The sequence below is a fragment of the Crocodylus siamensis genome, chromosome 5, assembly GCF_052110815.1.
Source record: "Crocodylus siamensis isolate JL-2025a chromosome 5, ASM5211081v1, whole genome shotgun sequence".
NCBI lineage: Eukaryota > Metazoa > Chordata > Crocodylia > Crocodylidae > Crocodylus > Crocodylus siamensis.
The window spans coordinates 18,953,999-18,970,194 of NC_143399.1; positions in this window are offsets into that span (position 1 = coordinate 18,953,999).

Below are 16,196 nucleotides of genomic sequence, written 5' to 3' on the forward strand. Positions count from 1 at the left end.
AAAAACCTGCTTCCAGTGTAATTTATCACATTATAGAGGCTGTAGTTTTACCTTAAAATACAAATTAGTGGTCTGATATAAATACACAATAGAGGCAGTGGGTGTGCCTGTTCCTGTTGGACACACACGTCAATCATCAGTATAAAGATCAGAAAAGATAAAACAGAGGAAAGAACAGATAGTTGTGCATGGTATTGTGTGAAACTCCACCTATGAGGATGCTAAGAGAATAAGCCACCGTATGGGACAGGCAGCAATAAAGAACAGTATATTTCTACACAGCTGCAGAATGGAACAGTTAACTACTGGAGGGGGTGGGGGAGGCATCAAGAAAGAAGTGAAGATCTGTAGGTCTGTCTGTCTGTCTACATTTTCTGTAATTTAATTTAATTTAATTAGTGCATTATTTAAAGTGGACTAAGCCACTATACTGTTAGAGGAAGATGACTGTTGGGAAAGGCTACCTAACCATTTGTCAAAAAGGAAAAAAAACAGAGATAGGGTGATATCTAAAGCGTATGTCTGTGAAAAGAAGATTCTGTTTCCTTTTTTTTTTTAACCCTGGTTCTTTTTGAGAAGGGATTGGGCAGTGAGTGACAGCCTACAAAAATCTGGCTGGTGTCTCAAAATTAGTTGCTAAAACAGTGTGTCAGTGATGTAGCTACAATAATTAAAATGTGTAAACTGATAAATAGGCACACTCCTTACTGCAGTCGTCAGTGTACCAGTTCTTAAGATTAATGAACAGGTGTACAGCACTGTCAAGAGATGAAGTGCTGACTGTTATTATCCTTCACTGAGGTGCTCAAGTTTTAAATAGAGCTCCATGAAAACTACCATGTCTAATTTTATTCCTGAGGTTTGATATCAGAAGATATGGCATGGAGTACAAATAGGTCATTCTTGCCTGTTATAGCTTCAAATACATAATATCAGTTTTTGAAAAAAAATTATTTAAAAAAATAAAATCCAACAAAAAATTGAAACTTGGAACTCCTTGGGCATAACCAGACAAAGTCTATTCTCAGTCACACTAGTATCAATTGTAGTAGTCACACTGGTTTATACTTATGAAAATAGGCGGCATATGGATTTCTTTTGACTTCTGCTGATGTGCTTGAAACCTGTTTTTCCACAATGGTACAAGCTAAAGGCAGAGACTCAGATTTAACTTTGAACTTAAGTCTACTTTGATCTATTTTCTCAGCTAGCACTGATGCGTTGTAAGCAATTTTACTTGAATATGGGATTTGAGTTTTTCTAGTGTTTAATTTTATTGACACCTTGTTGAACTCAAATGGAACATCCAGGGAATGTTACGGAAAAAATCATGTTACCTTAGTTATACATTTAAATTTAACACATTAAATGGCAGTATATTGTGTATATTGCCATCAGTGGTGATAGTATATTTTCTCTATTTTTATCATAGCAGAACTTGAGGCCCCAGTGAAGCAGGTGCTTCCTCTTATTGCTTATTTGACACCTAGTAAAAGGGGCACCCAATTTTGAAGATTTAGTTAACATTAGTAGAAGAATAAAAAGGAGTAGGAGAAAAGAAGTAATATCTCTTTTATGCATTGATCCAGAATCTGATCCAAAACCCATTTAGCTTGCTGGAATTCTTTCTGTGGACTTCAGTGAGCTTCCCATCAGGTGACTTGCTTGAGGTCACAGAAATTGCAGCAGAATCCATGTATTTTAGGTGCAACACTTCAGCCACAGAACAGAATTTCCTAGGTTGAGACCTACTTTTATAGGAAACATCATTAATATTGTCTACATTTCTCTTACTTTTTCTCAAATTAAAAAAAATATTCAAGCTGCATATACTGCATATTGATCCTATTGTTTCTTGTAATTTGTTATAATTGCTTCCATATAAAGCTTTTTCAGGTAGGGACTATTTTTCATTTGTGTAAGACAGTTAGCAAACATTTATAAGCCTCCTTAATAACAAAAGAACAGTTTGACAAGTAAGAACAGAATCGTGACAAAAGGGAGACATCGATGCATGCGTGGAGTCAGTAGCTGACAGTACTGATGCTTATATTAAAGAGAATGAAGAGGGAGAAAGCACCATTGCCAACAGAAAGATGCCTTATTACTAGGTGGTAAACAGTTTCTGTGTTATGGTTAGCATGAAATCTGCCAAGGATGTTGTACAAAAGGTGACTGAATTTTATTTATATCCTTGCATGTAGTTTTGCCTCCATGTATGTTACATTTATATGTGTCACACTACATTGTTCATGTGATGTGCATTTCCACTTTTCTGGTCATAACTGAACTGTAACTTTAATTCCAATAAAAATATTACATTTTTAAAAAGCTTAAATTGTTAGCTTTCAACATTCCTCTAATCTGCATTAGGTTGTTTTTACTTTAAATTAACAAATGGCTCTTATTCATGCCAGCACTTCAGTCTAGTGTTCTAGGGCTGCTGGGTGTTAGGGAACAGAGCAGATTTCTATGTCTATGAATTCCACACACAGTTTTAAAAGAGAATATTTTCACGGTCTTCATATAGTAAACCACTTTTTTCTTCCAGACCTATAAGTGCTTTTTTACTGCAGTAAAAATTGCAGTTTAATTTTCTTTTTGAGCTTAGGCATGTATATTTGTTAGGAATTATATATGAAACGCTCAGAATTTTTTTTCTTGTGAAAAGTAGTTTGCAATATCATTTACTTAGTCATACAAATACGGTTTTAGAGAATTTAACTACTGTAAGTGGGGAAAAGGGATGCTCAGTTACCAATGGGTATAACAACCTGCATTGGAAGGAATAAGGTCCCAGTGGTTTATTTTTGTCTTAAATTGTGACTAGTCTACTTCCTCTCCGGCCCGAGGGTGTCAGCTCTTCCTGATATTCAGCCATTTTGACATTTGAAATGTATGGCCTCTTGACTTTTACCGTCAACTAAGTAGCATAGGATAAACTCAGGGTCTTGTATATCTTGACAAAGTGACACATTGCTTACAGCCATGGCACGTTCTCTTGTGATGTACCAGAAAATATTTTGCTATGTCACATAGTATGTCTCATGAAGTAAATAACTTGGATGTCATGTGATGCTATGGCATATTGTGATACTATGAAGAAGGCATTAAAGAGAGACATAATTGATAGGCCTGTATGAAGCCTTGGCAGCCATTTTGTTTCTGAGGTGTTTTGGCCTGCTTTGGTGCCGGAAACACCGAATCTGAAACGAAACCATCCAAACTATTTTGGAGTTTCAGAGCTAGGTTTGCAGGGAAATGGAAACTGGGAAGAGTGGGGTGAGGACTGCTCTGATATTGACATCAGTAGCTGGCCAGTGTCTCTGATCTGTCCCGGAGGTCCCTTTCAATCCCAGTGCTTTGGGGCGGGACAGCAGCCTACTGTCATCCCACATGTAGATCCAGGGCCTGCGCTCCCCGGGAGGAGTCTGGCACAGCCCCGCAACCCTCCCAGGGGGCACAGGCTCCAGGATCTGTGTGCCGGATGACAGCATGCTGCTGCTGCCAGCGGGTGATATGAGTTTTACTTTGAACAGTTCGAGGTGGCATTTCACAGAAACCCCAGCACCTATCTCCTTGAAACTTGGTAGGTTTTCATGTCCTCAGAGGGGGCTACCAGCCTTGCAATTTTCATCCAAATCAGGCAAGAAATGACCAAGGTATAGGCATTTTAGTGATTCCCCATTATAGCCTATGGCCAAATAATCAAAACAGCATTGAAACTCCAAAACAGATTCGGCCAAATCAAAATGGAACAGTGATCCAATACACCAGAATGAATCACTGTCCCCCCCCCCCCAAATGGCCAAATCTGAAACTGAATTGAAACATAGCCATTTCACACAGCCCTAATAATTGACCGCAAATATACAATGGCAGTAACGGTAAAGAAGTAGAAGCGTTCTTTGAGGTTATTCCAAGGGGAATAAATAAGAGTAATGAAATAAGATTAAGAACAGGAAACTTAGAATGTGTATCAGTAAACCCATTTTGATGCTCAGATTGTGAAAGCTTTCTAAAAATATGGTGGAATCCCCATTTCCTTGAGATATTAAAACTAGGATTGACAAAACACCAAAAACAAATTCTCCTAGTTGATGTGCTAGTTACAGTAGACCAATGGTTCTTAACCTTTTTAGATGCAAGGCACCCCTTATCAGATTTGAAGCACCCTTCCATAACTCTTGTAAATTGAGCAGCACCTCATTTCAAGAACTATTTTATTTTTTGCTGCTTTCCAGGGGAGGCAGCAGTGGGGCTGGGGGAGCAGGTAGGCACGGAAGCCTGAGCCTGCTTATCTCCTTCTAGCCGAAACCTGAGCCTGCCTTTAATTATTTCTTTGCACCTTGCTTATCTCCTCACAGTCTTTGTGATACCCTTCAAAGGCTCTTGAGGCACCCTGGTTGAGAATCATTGCATTATATTATCTGAGGTTACTGTTATTTATAATTGCTGTGATTTTAATGTGCTGTGAAGTGACAACTTCTTGCACATCAAAACATACTATAAGTGCTAGTAAAAAAAACCAAACTGTTTTGGTTCTTTCAGATTCTTCCCATCTTGTAGGGACTTTTCTCTTCTGCATGGTGAATACTAATGAATAACAATATACTAATTCTTTAAGTGTGTGTGTGTGTGTATATGGGGGGGAGGGTTGCAATGGGACAGGTTGGAGCATGCGACCAAAACAGGTTGGGGCATAATTAAGGAGGTTCCTTGGTCAGCCTTGGCAGTAGCGGCCTTCGGGGAGGGCAAACCGGGCAACTGCCTGGGGCCCCACACTTTAAGGGGCCCAGATTTTTGGAGAGATGAAGTTTTTGCAAGGAAGTAGCTCTTTGCATTTTAACACTTGACTATTTATCTAATTTTCTCAAAGAATATTAAAAAAGATTCACGATACAGCTGTGGTAGGTTAATATTTACCTGAGTACATAACTCTAAGGGACCCCAAATGACTTTCTTGCCCAGGGCCCCAACAACCTTAAGGCTACCACTGTCCCTAGGGCAGAACCATTTAAGCAGGAAGAGGAAACTTAGGAGGGGAGAAGAGATTAGAAACCCTGAAGGCTGCTAGGTGTGGTGGTTGTCTTTTTCTGTATGGCTGACCGGGCCCAGTGAGTTCTGTCTGTGGACTTTTAAAATTGGAGCTCTGAAGTATGGTCCTGAGGTGAAGGCATGATGAACTTTTACAAATCCTCATTTGATGGGTCATTATTAAAGGAAATGGTTGTTTGAGTTGGGTTGACCCTTCTTTGCGTTTCCTAATGAACACTCATTTTGCACCCTGAAACTATTCCTGTTTTTATAGACGAGGAATTTTTAAGGTCAGTATTTTTCATATTGTGGAGAAGATAATTGGTCTAGTCCAGTCTATGATACTTTAGGTGGGGGCCTGAATGGTGGTGATGTTGCGACTGAAAAACCATGGAAGCAAGCAACGTAGACAGTTACTCCATTGGTTACAGTTACTGTGCCATGTCATATTTTGGAGTATACCATGAGGTATCTTTAGAAATGACTGTCAGTCAGTTTTATATTAAAAGGTAAAAAAGAGGGAGCAAAAAATAGCAATATGCTTTGATGGTCTGGGAAGCAGTGAATGGAATCTGGGAGCATTTGCAATATGCTTTCCAGTCTTAGGATTCTCAAGGAAGTGCCTCTGCTGTAATGTGCAACTGTATTTGTGGAGTAGGAGATAGTTCTGAAAGGCCTGGCTTAAGAAGTAACACTCTTCTAAGCTGATTTTATATTCCCTTCTGCAATAGACTGTCTGGCTAAGTCCAGACAGTCAAAAAATCTAGGGCTGAATTGATTCAATCTTCTCAGGTTAGTTTAAATTGTGTAGATTGAACCGATAAGCAAGTGAGCAGACATTCACTTTTGGTTCCAGAAATGCAGCCACATGCCTGCAGTGCTGGCCCAGGCCAGATACCAGGGCATGCTAGAGCATGCCCCTCTGCTTGGCTGGAGCAGACAGCTTGAGCCAAGGCTAGCCTGCCTACCCCATGGGGGCAGGGGAGGGGGTTGTGGAGGAGGTGCAAACATCCTGGGATGCTGGGGGATTGAGTTAACTTGAATCTGCAGAGGATCTTGGAGAGAAGTTCAGTTAACCGCTTTAACCTTAATCAGTTAAGTGTGATATTGCATCCATTCAGGTTTATCTTAAACTGGTTCCAGCCATTTTGAAAGCCGTTTATGTGCACTGAACTTCTGTTGTGTTACAGATTTGAACCAGTTTCCGATCCCTTATACTGGTTTATATGTAATTTCTGTCCCTAGCGTACGGATCTATAGGGCATTTTTACACATGAAGGCGCCATTGCTGTGACGCTTGCAGTTGTATAAGGGGTGAAATGTGTGTTAGTGTGAAGAAAATGGTGGCCATGCGCTTTTGAACTAAAACACCTCATAGGTGCTTTAGTTTGAAAGCTCACAACTGACATTTTCTTTGCGGTGATGTGCATTTTGCTGCTTATACAACTGCATGCTGCACAGCGTAGTGTGCATCAGCTTGCCTGCAGAGCAGACTTGATTAACTGAGTCTGCTCAGAAGTGGCGGCTCTCCGTTGTGCCGCCAAACAAAAAGGTATATGTATAAATGCCCATAGTTTGCCTCCATAGGAGTGGAGAAGTGGTGTTTGCAGGTGAAGTTGGAGAGATTAAGGTTGGGATCTGCAGTGGGACAAAAATGAAAGGCTGAGAAGTATTTAGGAGGAACCACTGAAAGTAGAATTTAGAAGCATCCTGGATTTACTAGCTTTACTAATCACGTTTTATGTTTATTTAATGGCCCTCAAGTCTCTTTCTTAATTCTTTTCTCAACCATTCTTCCTTCTCCTATACATCAGAAAGCTCTATTGAGATATTCCTGAAGTTCACTTTGTAATATTTCTTGGGGTTCTGTATATTAGGTGATACTCTATGGAATGAATCTTTGTAACTTAAAATATTCTTACTATAGAATAATTTAATTGTTCTGGGATTATCTCTGAATCTAGTTGCATGGATTTATAAAATAAACACTACACATCCAATCTATAATGTACAGAGTCAAATTCTGATGACTGGTGCACATCACTTTTTAACTTATCTGGGAATTATATGCTCCCATTTAAGTGAATTTAGTGTACATGCGCACATTCACCCTCTCCATCTCAGAAAATTTTTAAAACTTGAATTCCTGTATACATAGCATGACTAGAAGTAATGATTATTAGGTTGCAAAAGGTATATATAATTTATGGTCAGTTTTAATATTCTTCAAGGGGTTGTTTATTTAAAGGGATGTAACTGAGATTCAGGAAAATTCAGGTGCATAGAAATATTAGCTTTTTTCAGAGGCTACTTTTGAAAGCATAAAGACTAATGAGATCAAAGAAGGAAATGTTATCAAAATTAATTTAACTTATAATATTAACTTATTCTCAGTAAAGAAAGGTGATCTTAAGTAGTAGCTACATTCATTTTTTCTGAAAGGAACAACCCATGCAAATTTCAAGATAAGATGTAATGCTGATATATATAAATGCAGGAAGTGATGGACTACACATTGTAGTATTGCCAACTCTACAATGATATGCTCTGCATCAGGATTGGGCAAAATACGGGCCGCATCTGGCCCACCGGGCCATTCTATATAGCCTGTGGGGCCCCTAAAAAATTTAGAAAATTAATACATATTTATCTGTCCTTGGTTCCTGTCAAAGATGAACCAGGGGCAGTAGGACCCAGGGGAAGCCCCGGCAGGCTCCTGCAACAGCAGGGCTCACCTGGCCCAGCCCCCTGCTGGGGCTTCTGGCCTGGGACCATGTGGCTCCTTGTGACTGCACTGGCATGGGAAACTCAAGTAAGGGGTGGGGCGTGGGGGAAGGGCAGGGGAGGACCTCAGACAGGGAATGAGCTGGTGCTGAGTGTGGGGAAAAAGTGGCTCCTCCCCTGCTCTGTGGCTGGTGCTTCTTGCTGCAGCCACTCGCAGCCCATGTGGGGCTGTCCTGAGCAGGCACAGACAGCCCCACGCGGGCTGTGAGTGGTTGCAGTGTGGGGCACTGGCCATGGGGCAGGGGAGAAACCACTTTTCCCTGTGCTCAGCACCAGCTTGTAACATGCCCCCACTGCTAGCCTGGACCCTGTGCTGGCTCTGGGCTGCACCATGGTGGGAGCAGCCGTGGCCCCCATTTGCCACACTGGGCAGTGTTTGCTGCTGCTGCCTGCCCGGAGCTCCCATACTGGGCAGCACAGAGGCAACTGTGGCACCCACACTGCAGCCTACTGCAGCGTGAGCTGTGGGTGGGCAGCAGCAGCAAACGCTGCCTGGCGTGGCAAGTGGGGGGGGCTGCAGCTGCTCCTGCCATGGCGCGGCCCGGATGGGCAAGCCCAAAGCCGGTGTGGGAACCAGGCTGGCAGCGGGGGTAGATTACAAGCTGGTGCTGAGTGTGTGGAAAAGCGGCCCCACTGGTGCCCCGTGCTGCAGCTGCTCACAGCCCGCAGGCAGCTGCCTGTGCCTGCTCAGGCTGCACACCGCCCCTGCCTGTACCACAGGTCTGAGGGGGGCACTGGGAGTGAGTGGGCGCAGAAGCCAGCAGGAGCATGGGGCCCACACTGGTGTCCTGGGGCCAGTGCTGGTGGGGCCCAGAGCAGGATGGCAGGAGTACAGGTTCCCGGCCTGCAGGGGTTCTGTGGAGCTGGGCCAGCTCCCCCCTGTCTCTGCTTGTGCAGTCCAGCCTGGCTCCACAGACCCCTGCCAACCTGCGCCCCACTCTGGGCCCTGCCAGCGCTGGCCCTGGGTCATTGGTCCCAAGACTGTGACCAGGGGGTGGGGCACCTGTCAAAGGGCGGGGCTACTCATGCAGCTCTCAACAGCTTGTCAGAACTGGGTAAGCGGCCCTCCACCTGAAATAATTGCCCACCCGTGCTTTACATAATACCTTGGTTGGAACAATGCATGTGATTTGAGAACTACTACTAAGATGATAGTAAAAAATCATAGAAAAATAGGAAGGTACTGCAGGAGTCATCTAGTTCAGCCCCCCAGGTAAGAAAGAATCATCCTTATCTAAAATTTTCCAGTAGGTGTTTGGCTAACCTGTTTTTAAAAATTTCCAGGGATCATGGGACATTTTTATATCATTTTTATATTATTCTGTCACAGCATTGTGAGCGGCAATGTTTATGTAGTTTTTAAATAAACCCGAATTAATATATTTTATGTATTTTGTAAGAAGAGCTTTTTGTTAAACTTAGAAAATGCAGCTCTTCTTTTTCTGTGGTTGCATCTGAGACTGCAGTACATCTATAAATACTAACAGATTTCTTTTCTGGCAAGGTTGTACTTATTCTTAAAGCAGCATATGCAGAAGAAGTCAAGATTAAAAAAAGATTGAAAGACTTGACTTGCTACCACATGAGGCTTCAAAATCTGCTGCAGAGACATGGTTGACTGGTGCCATCTTAGTCAGGGAGGCATGTGCATCCCCCCCCCAGCACCCAGTCAGTGACCAGGGTGGGGGTCCCCCTGTGGCTGATCACGCTGACTGGAAAGTGGCTGTGGCGCTTCATCTAGGTACTCGCAGTCCCTGGATGGTGCTCACGGAGGGGCCACCGCCGCTCCCACCTGCTCCCCTTTCCTGTCACCTAAGTGGGGAGCACGACCTGTCAAGGGATGCACCAGCACTCTCAGGGGTTCACATGCACCCCTGTGCACCCCCTCCTTGTCTCCAATGTGTAGAGACCTATTTACAATAAATATTTTTGGGTACATTCATAAGCACACTGGTTTCTGTGGACATTCATTCTTCCATTAAAAAAGTAATTAATACTTCATTGCTGAATGATTATTTCAGTGTATAATAGCAACAACATGTTAACTTCAGCAAGTTAAAAATTAAGATAATGGGATTGTTGCTTAGAACTCAAGGGCTGCTGGCATTCTCTCATCATCAGTGCTATTTTTATGTGGACCAGATTCAACATAAATAGGTGACAGTGCCATGCTATATTCAGTCTTTGTCTGTGACGTCTTAATTTTGGAAAGCCTTTCTGAATTTTTTTTCTTCATTTTATGTAACCATCATTGGAGAAGAAAACAGCCCTGTTCACTATATAATTTCCTTCCTCTTTCTCACTTCCCTTCAGGTGAACTGAATTTTGTGAAGGCTGCTGTGGGAAAAAAAAATATTGTTCCCAGTATAGAGAAATAGGGCTGCAAGAGACCTCCAGGGCTAGGGACAGACATTCAAAAATCTGACCCTGAATTGATTCAGTCTTTGCAGTCTAACCTACCAAGACTGAATCAGTTTGTAACTGCAGAGACATTCCCTCTGGACTGAAAAAATGCAGGCACCTGCCTGTAGTGGCTGAGGTTAGAAGCCAGGGGGCACTAGAGCAACCCTACCTTCATTTCTACTGTGCTGAGCTGAGGGGAGGCTTAGCCAGTCCCTGGAAGGATGTTATGATTAGGGAGGGGTCCCTCCCTCCTTGATAACAGAGCATTTATCAGTTCTGTTATCCGTATTTAGTACTCCATCAGGGGAAAAAAAAAGAAGCGTTGCTCATTAGTTCAAACTCTTCTTAAACAGCTTTTTTCTAAAGGAAGGAATGCAGGGACGTTACCAGCAGCTCCAAAAAGCCCTAAGCGGACACTGTCCTGTCTGCCTTTACACAGGCACCTCAACATTATCTAGCATACCACATGCTGGTTATGGTCTGTGCTGTGGGAGAGAGGAGGAAGGCATCCCTGCTTAAGCAGCAAATGGTGGCGGGGGGAGGGGGATACAAGGAAGCCAGGCAGACCTGGCTGTGCCTGCAGTTATGTGCTGGAGCTCCAGCCCAGAGAGCATATTGGGATGTTGGGGTAATCTGATTTGACTTAAAGCAGGAAGGGATCTGGGACACACACTGCATAAACCAGTTTGACCCAAATCAGTTAAGTCTGATACTATATTTAATCAGGTTTATCTCAAACTGGTTTCAGCTGTTTTCATACTGGTGTATATGCACTGAACATCTGTTCTGTTACAGGGTTAAACCAGTTGCTAATCGCTTAAACTGGTTTATGTGTAATGTCTGTCCCTAGTCTTAAAGGTTTACTCCATTTATAGCAAATATGGCCTGTTTAAAGTTCACTGAAATGGAATCGTTCAGTTGATTTCGTATGATTTTTGGGTCTGGCCCATAACTGACATTAGAAGCATTGTTGGGTGTTGGATCCTTATTCAGGACGCAGGTACGAACTTTGTTTATTCAGTAGTATAAAGGGTTCCTGATTTCTAATACTATACACTGCTCTTAATAAGGAGGCCCTTTCTTGGCTGCCTTCCCCAGTCTTGTGTCAATGGTACTGCTTCATTACTTCAGAAAGTAAAATTAGGAGTGTTAAGGATGCAAAAATTTGTATGATGATAATAGGTCTGCAACTTTCTGTTATACTATTCTTCTACTTTGTAATTTACTTTTACTATGTTGCTTCCTTCCTGAATATTTGGATAGAGCAACATTTATATAAATCTGTACCTATGGAGTGAAACACATGAGGTAACTTTAGAAGTTGCAGAGAGGTGTACTCTTTAGAACACAGTGGTCAGAATCTCCTGTGAACAGTCTCACAGAATCCTGGAAATGTCACTAAAACAAGATTTCCTGAGAAGTGATGTGATTATTTACCTACAGGAACTCCAGGGATTGCTAGGAAGTATGTGGCTATTTAGCTGGTTCAGATCAGACTTTACATTTTTACTGGTATAAATGACCAGAAATTGGTCTATACCTGTAACAGTACAGAAGCTTAACACACAAAACTGGTATATACCCATAATAGAACAGGATTTTTGGCACACAGAAGGTGCATGTACACATGGGCCTGACTGCGCAGTAACCACAAGTACTGTGCAGTCCCAGCACCACATGCGTCATTTCCAGCCCTACCGCATAGTAACAACAACTTACTGTGCAGTAGTATCATGGTTTGTGCCTGCTGATGCTACATCGCTTGTAGTGATGAGCTATGTTGCTGTAGCTCATCACTGCAGCCACAGTGTCTCAGGTAGATGTGCCCAGAGTCTGGTTTAAAAGTGATGGAACTTGGCTTAAGACGGGTCGGCAACCCCCAGCATGCATGCTGAGCATGGCACGCAAGGCCATTTTGCTCGGCACGGCACAGCCAACCCTGGCTCTGGGTAGCTGCTGCCAGCAATGGAGCCTGGGCTGCTCCCAGCAGGTGGCTGGGAGGCTGCAAGCCCCGTTACAAGCAGTCTGGCCTTCATGACTGGCAGCAGCTACAGAGAGCTGGGGCTGCCTGCAGCCGGGAGGCTACAAACAGCTGTGCTGGACTCCAGAGCCCAGGCATCAGCTCTATACTGGCACGTGCATGCCCCAGAGAAGGCAGTGGGGGAGGGGCCTGAGTCAGCGCAACTCTGGTCTCTCCCCCTCTCCCGGCACAGAGCCAGTGACTGGCCTCCAGAGCCCGGCGCAGCTGTTTGTAGCCAGCCTGGGCTCTGGGCAGCTGCAGCAAGCAGTGGGCAAGCTGCAAACAACTGCGCTGGGCTCCACAGGTCTGGCATCAGCTCCATGCTGGCGGCGACTGAATGCATGCCTCGGGGCAGGCTGTGCTGCCCTGCTGTCTTTCTTGAGGTGTGTGCTTCTCAGACGGAGCTCCCCACTGCCCTGCCACACTTCCTCTGCAGGCAGGGGCAGCAGTGAGGGGCACAACGCTGTGCTGCTGCTCCTGTGCACACGGGGGAAGTGGGGCAGGGCAGCTGGGAGCTCGGAGCAGGCAGCTTTCTGTGCCCCCCTCTGTGCCTGCCATGCTGGGTTCCAGCGTTGCTCTGCATAAGTGGCAAAGGCAGCACAGCGGGGAGCATTGCCGCTATGTGCTGCCTCCCCGGAGCCCGGGGCCGGGTCTGGGGCTGGGATGCAGCTGGGGCCGGAGCTGGGGTGGAGAGGCAGCAGATGTTTGAAGCTGGCCCAGGTTCTGGGTAGCTGCTGACAGCCACAGAGCCCAGGCTGGCGGGGGGGGGCAGGGCTTTGGGTGGGGGCAAGGGGCACAAGCAGGGCATCTTGCCATGCACCCCTGCCCTAATTTTTTTTCTTCTGGCATGCCGGCACTTCCTTGGTAGGCACCGTGGGGTTTTTTGGCACTCTGGCCAAAAAACGTTGTCTACCCTTGGTCTAAGATTTGCATCCCCCCCGTCTCCCCAAGGGGGGGCTACTGTTTGCTACTGGTCTAAACAGTGACTGCAGAGATTAGATTCTGCCTTGGACTTTTTGAATATCTGTATTTAGCCTAAAGGTGCCTATTTACCTTGTCTTTTCCATGCCATTTTAAGCCACTGGTTCTGTGCAGTGGATGTACATCCCACCCCCTGTGCTCTCATAATGAAACTAAATTTAGTTATTTTAAGGACTAGGTATGAATTACTCCCAAAAGTGCAGGGATCGAGACAGGAACATTTACTGATCCATGCAAGACAATTTTATCCATATTTTCTGTCTCATACTTACATGAATCTTTATTCTTTTGAAGCCAAAAGATAATTTAGTGTTTATTTAAACTAATGTGGAGAGTTTAGCAAGAGCTATTTGTCTAACAGGTCTAAAATAGGGAAAAGCCTAAATGCTGCATTTTGGCACCATTTTTGGTTCCAAACTTTTCCTTGGATTCTGGGTGTTTAAGTCTGGAGGTTTTGATTCAAATTGTTGTCTACTTCCACAGGGACAGTTAAAGCTCCCAAAGCAAATAGTTCCATAAAGTTCCAGGAAGAAACAGGGAATAATGGACACATTAAGATCAACATTAAGGGGATGTTTGGACTTGTTTAGGCTGCAACATAGGCCATGTGTAGGCGAAATGAGGGTCATGTGTGCACGAGACTTTAAAGCAGGTTAAGTGCTTTTGCACCACTGTAATGGTGTTGGTGTTTGCACGTGTCGGTGGTGTACTGTGTAGGAATTCCAGCCTATAGAAAATTTGGTGGCATAATGCGCCTTAAGTGACTTACAGATTCATAGGTGCTAGGGTCAGAAGGGACCTCAACAGATCATCAAGTCCCTCATCAGACCTCAACAGACCCTCTGCCTAGGCAGGAAAGAGTGCTGGGGTCAGATGACCCCAGTCAGATGCCTATCCAGCCTTCTCTTAAAGACCTCCAGGGTAGGGGAGAGCACCACCTCCCTTGGAAGCCCATTCCAAATTTTGGCCACCCTTACCATGAAGAAGTTTTTCCTGATGTCTAGCCTAAATCTGCTCTCTGTCTGTTTGTGACCATTGTTCCTTGTTACCCCAAGAGGCGCCCTGGTGAACAGAGCATCTCTGATCCCTTGCTGCGTCCCCCTAATGAATTTGTAGGTGGCCACAAGACCACCTCTCAGCCTTCTCTTGCCGAGGCTGAAGAAGTACAGGTCTCTCAGTCTCTCCTCATCCTGTAAGCCCCTAACCATACGAGTGGCCCTCCTCTGGACTCTCTTGAGTCTATCAACATCCTTCTTGAAGTACGGCGCCCAAAACTGGACACAGGACTCCAACTGCGGTCTGACAGTGCCGCATAGAGGGGAAGTATCACCTCCTTGGTGGTATTTGTTGTGCATCTGCTGATGCATGATAAAGTGCAGTTAGCTTTGCTGATGATTTCATCACACTGATGACTCACGTTCATCTTGTAGTCCACTATGACTACAAGATACCTTTCCACTTCTGTGCTGCTGAGAGGGTCACTTCCCATCCAGTAGATGTGCTGGATAGTTTTGTGCCCTAGGTGCAGCACTCTGGACTTGTCCTTGTTGTACTGTATCCTGTTGTGTCATGCCCACTTTTCTAAGCTGTCCAGGTCTGCCTGCAATTGTTCCCTACCCTCCAGAGTGTGCACTTCACCCCACAAGTTGGTATTATCTGCAAACATGGGCAGAGTACACATCACACCCACATTGAAGTCACTGACTTGAGGTGTAGCAGACTAAAATTTTGAGGAGGAATTAGTTTGCTTCCCCTGCAGCCGCGGAGCAAAGCACTGGACTCCGTGCAGCTTGGGACCTCTGCAGGAAGCCCATGCAGGCAGCGTGGCAGCAGCTCAGGAAGGCAGGCTCCACCCAAGATCTTTTTTTTTCCCCTCTGGAGCCTGCCTGCCTACTTGAGCTGCGCAGGGACCTGGTGCTCCCCTCTGCAGCTGTGGTGTCCCCTGGGACTGCCTGGGGCGGTGCTGCCACTGCTGTGGAGGGAGGCATCAGCTCTCCCTGCAGTCCAGGGACTACTCTGCCTGCCAGCAGCTTGTCCTCCCCTCCCTGCTGCTGGAGAGGCAGGTAAATTTGGGTGTGTGCATGACACAGGGGTTTAAAGGGCTCTAAATTGAAGCAGTGTTTTTAAAAACCCACCGCTTCAATTTAGGGCCCCTGTTTCATCTACACACACCCATAGAGTAGGTGTCCTCAAGAGCCAGCTGTTTGTATGGTTACCTTCTCTTCAGCAAACAGCTCATTTAGGGGAAGCATAATTATTTTGCTGAGATAAAAATGATGATGGTTTTTAGACAGTGTAGTTCAGAATGGCTCTGAGAGATGCTATAGAACGAGAATTTTTGTGCAGCCGCGAGCATGGTTTTCTTGTTAATCCCTCTGCGCCATGTCACTGACCTTAGCAGCATGAGGTAAGCAGCTGTTACTTCAGACTGGAAAATAAAGATAACTATTATTTACAAAAGAACCTTCCAGTTCACATTTTTTTTTCTTTGTAGTAATTTTTGTACTACTTATGTTGCTTAAATAATACTACTTAAATAATAACCATTTTGAGGAAGTTGGATAAATTGTCAAATTTCAACTTAAGTTACTTACAAAGGGGGTCTTATTTCCTTTAAACCTCCATCCTTCTTTACCAGTGTCATGTGTTTTAATATTTTCTACGGTTTTTTAAATTTCTCTGCCTTTGAGTTGAGAGAAATGCACATTAGAGGTCAGCATAAGAATCCGTAGTTGTTGCTGATTCTCAAACGTGAATACCTACCCAAGCAAAATGGAATTAACATTAATAACTGAGATTTGCACAATTAAAATTGTATATACTCACAATAATGGCTTGCCTCAATACTTCTCAGCAGCAACCAAAATGATCGGTATAAAAGTTACATGCCTTTTCAGAGAGCTTCAGAACACTCTGGTATTAGAGCTCAGTATTTTCCCCGTGGGGTCTCTATTCCCGCTGAAGGGTAAGA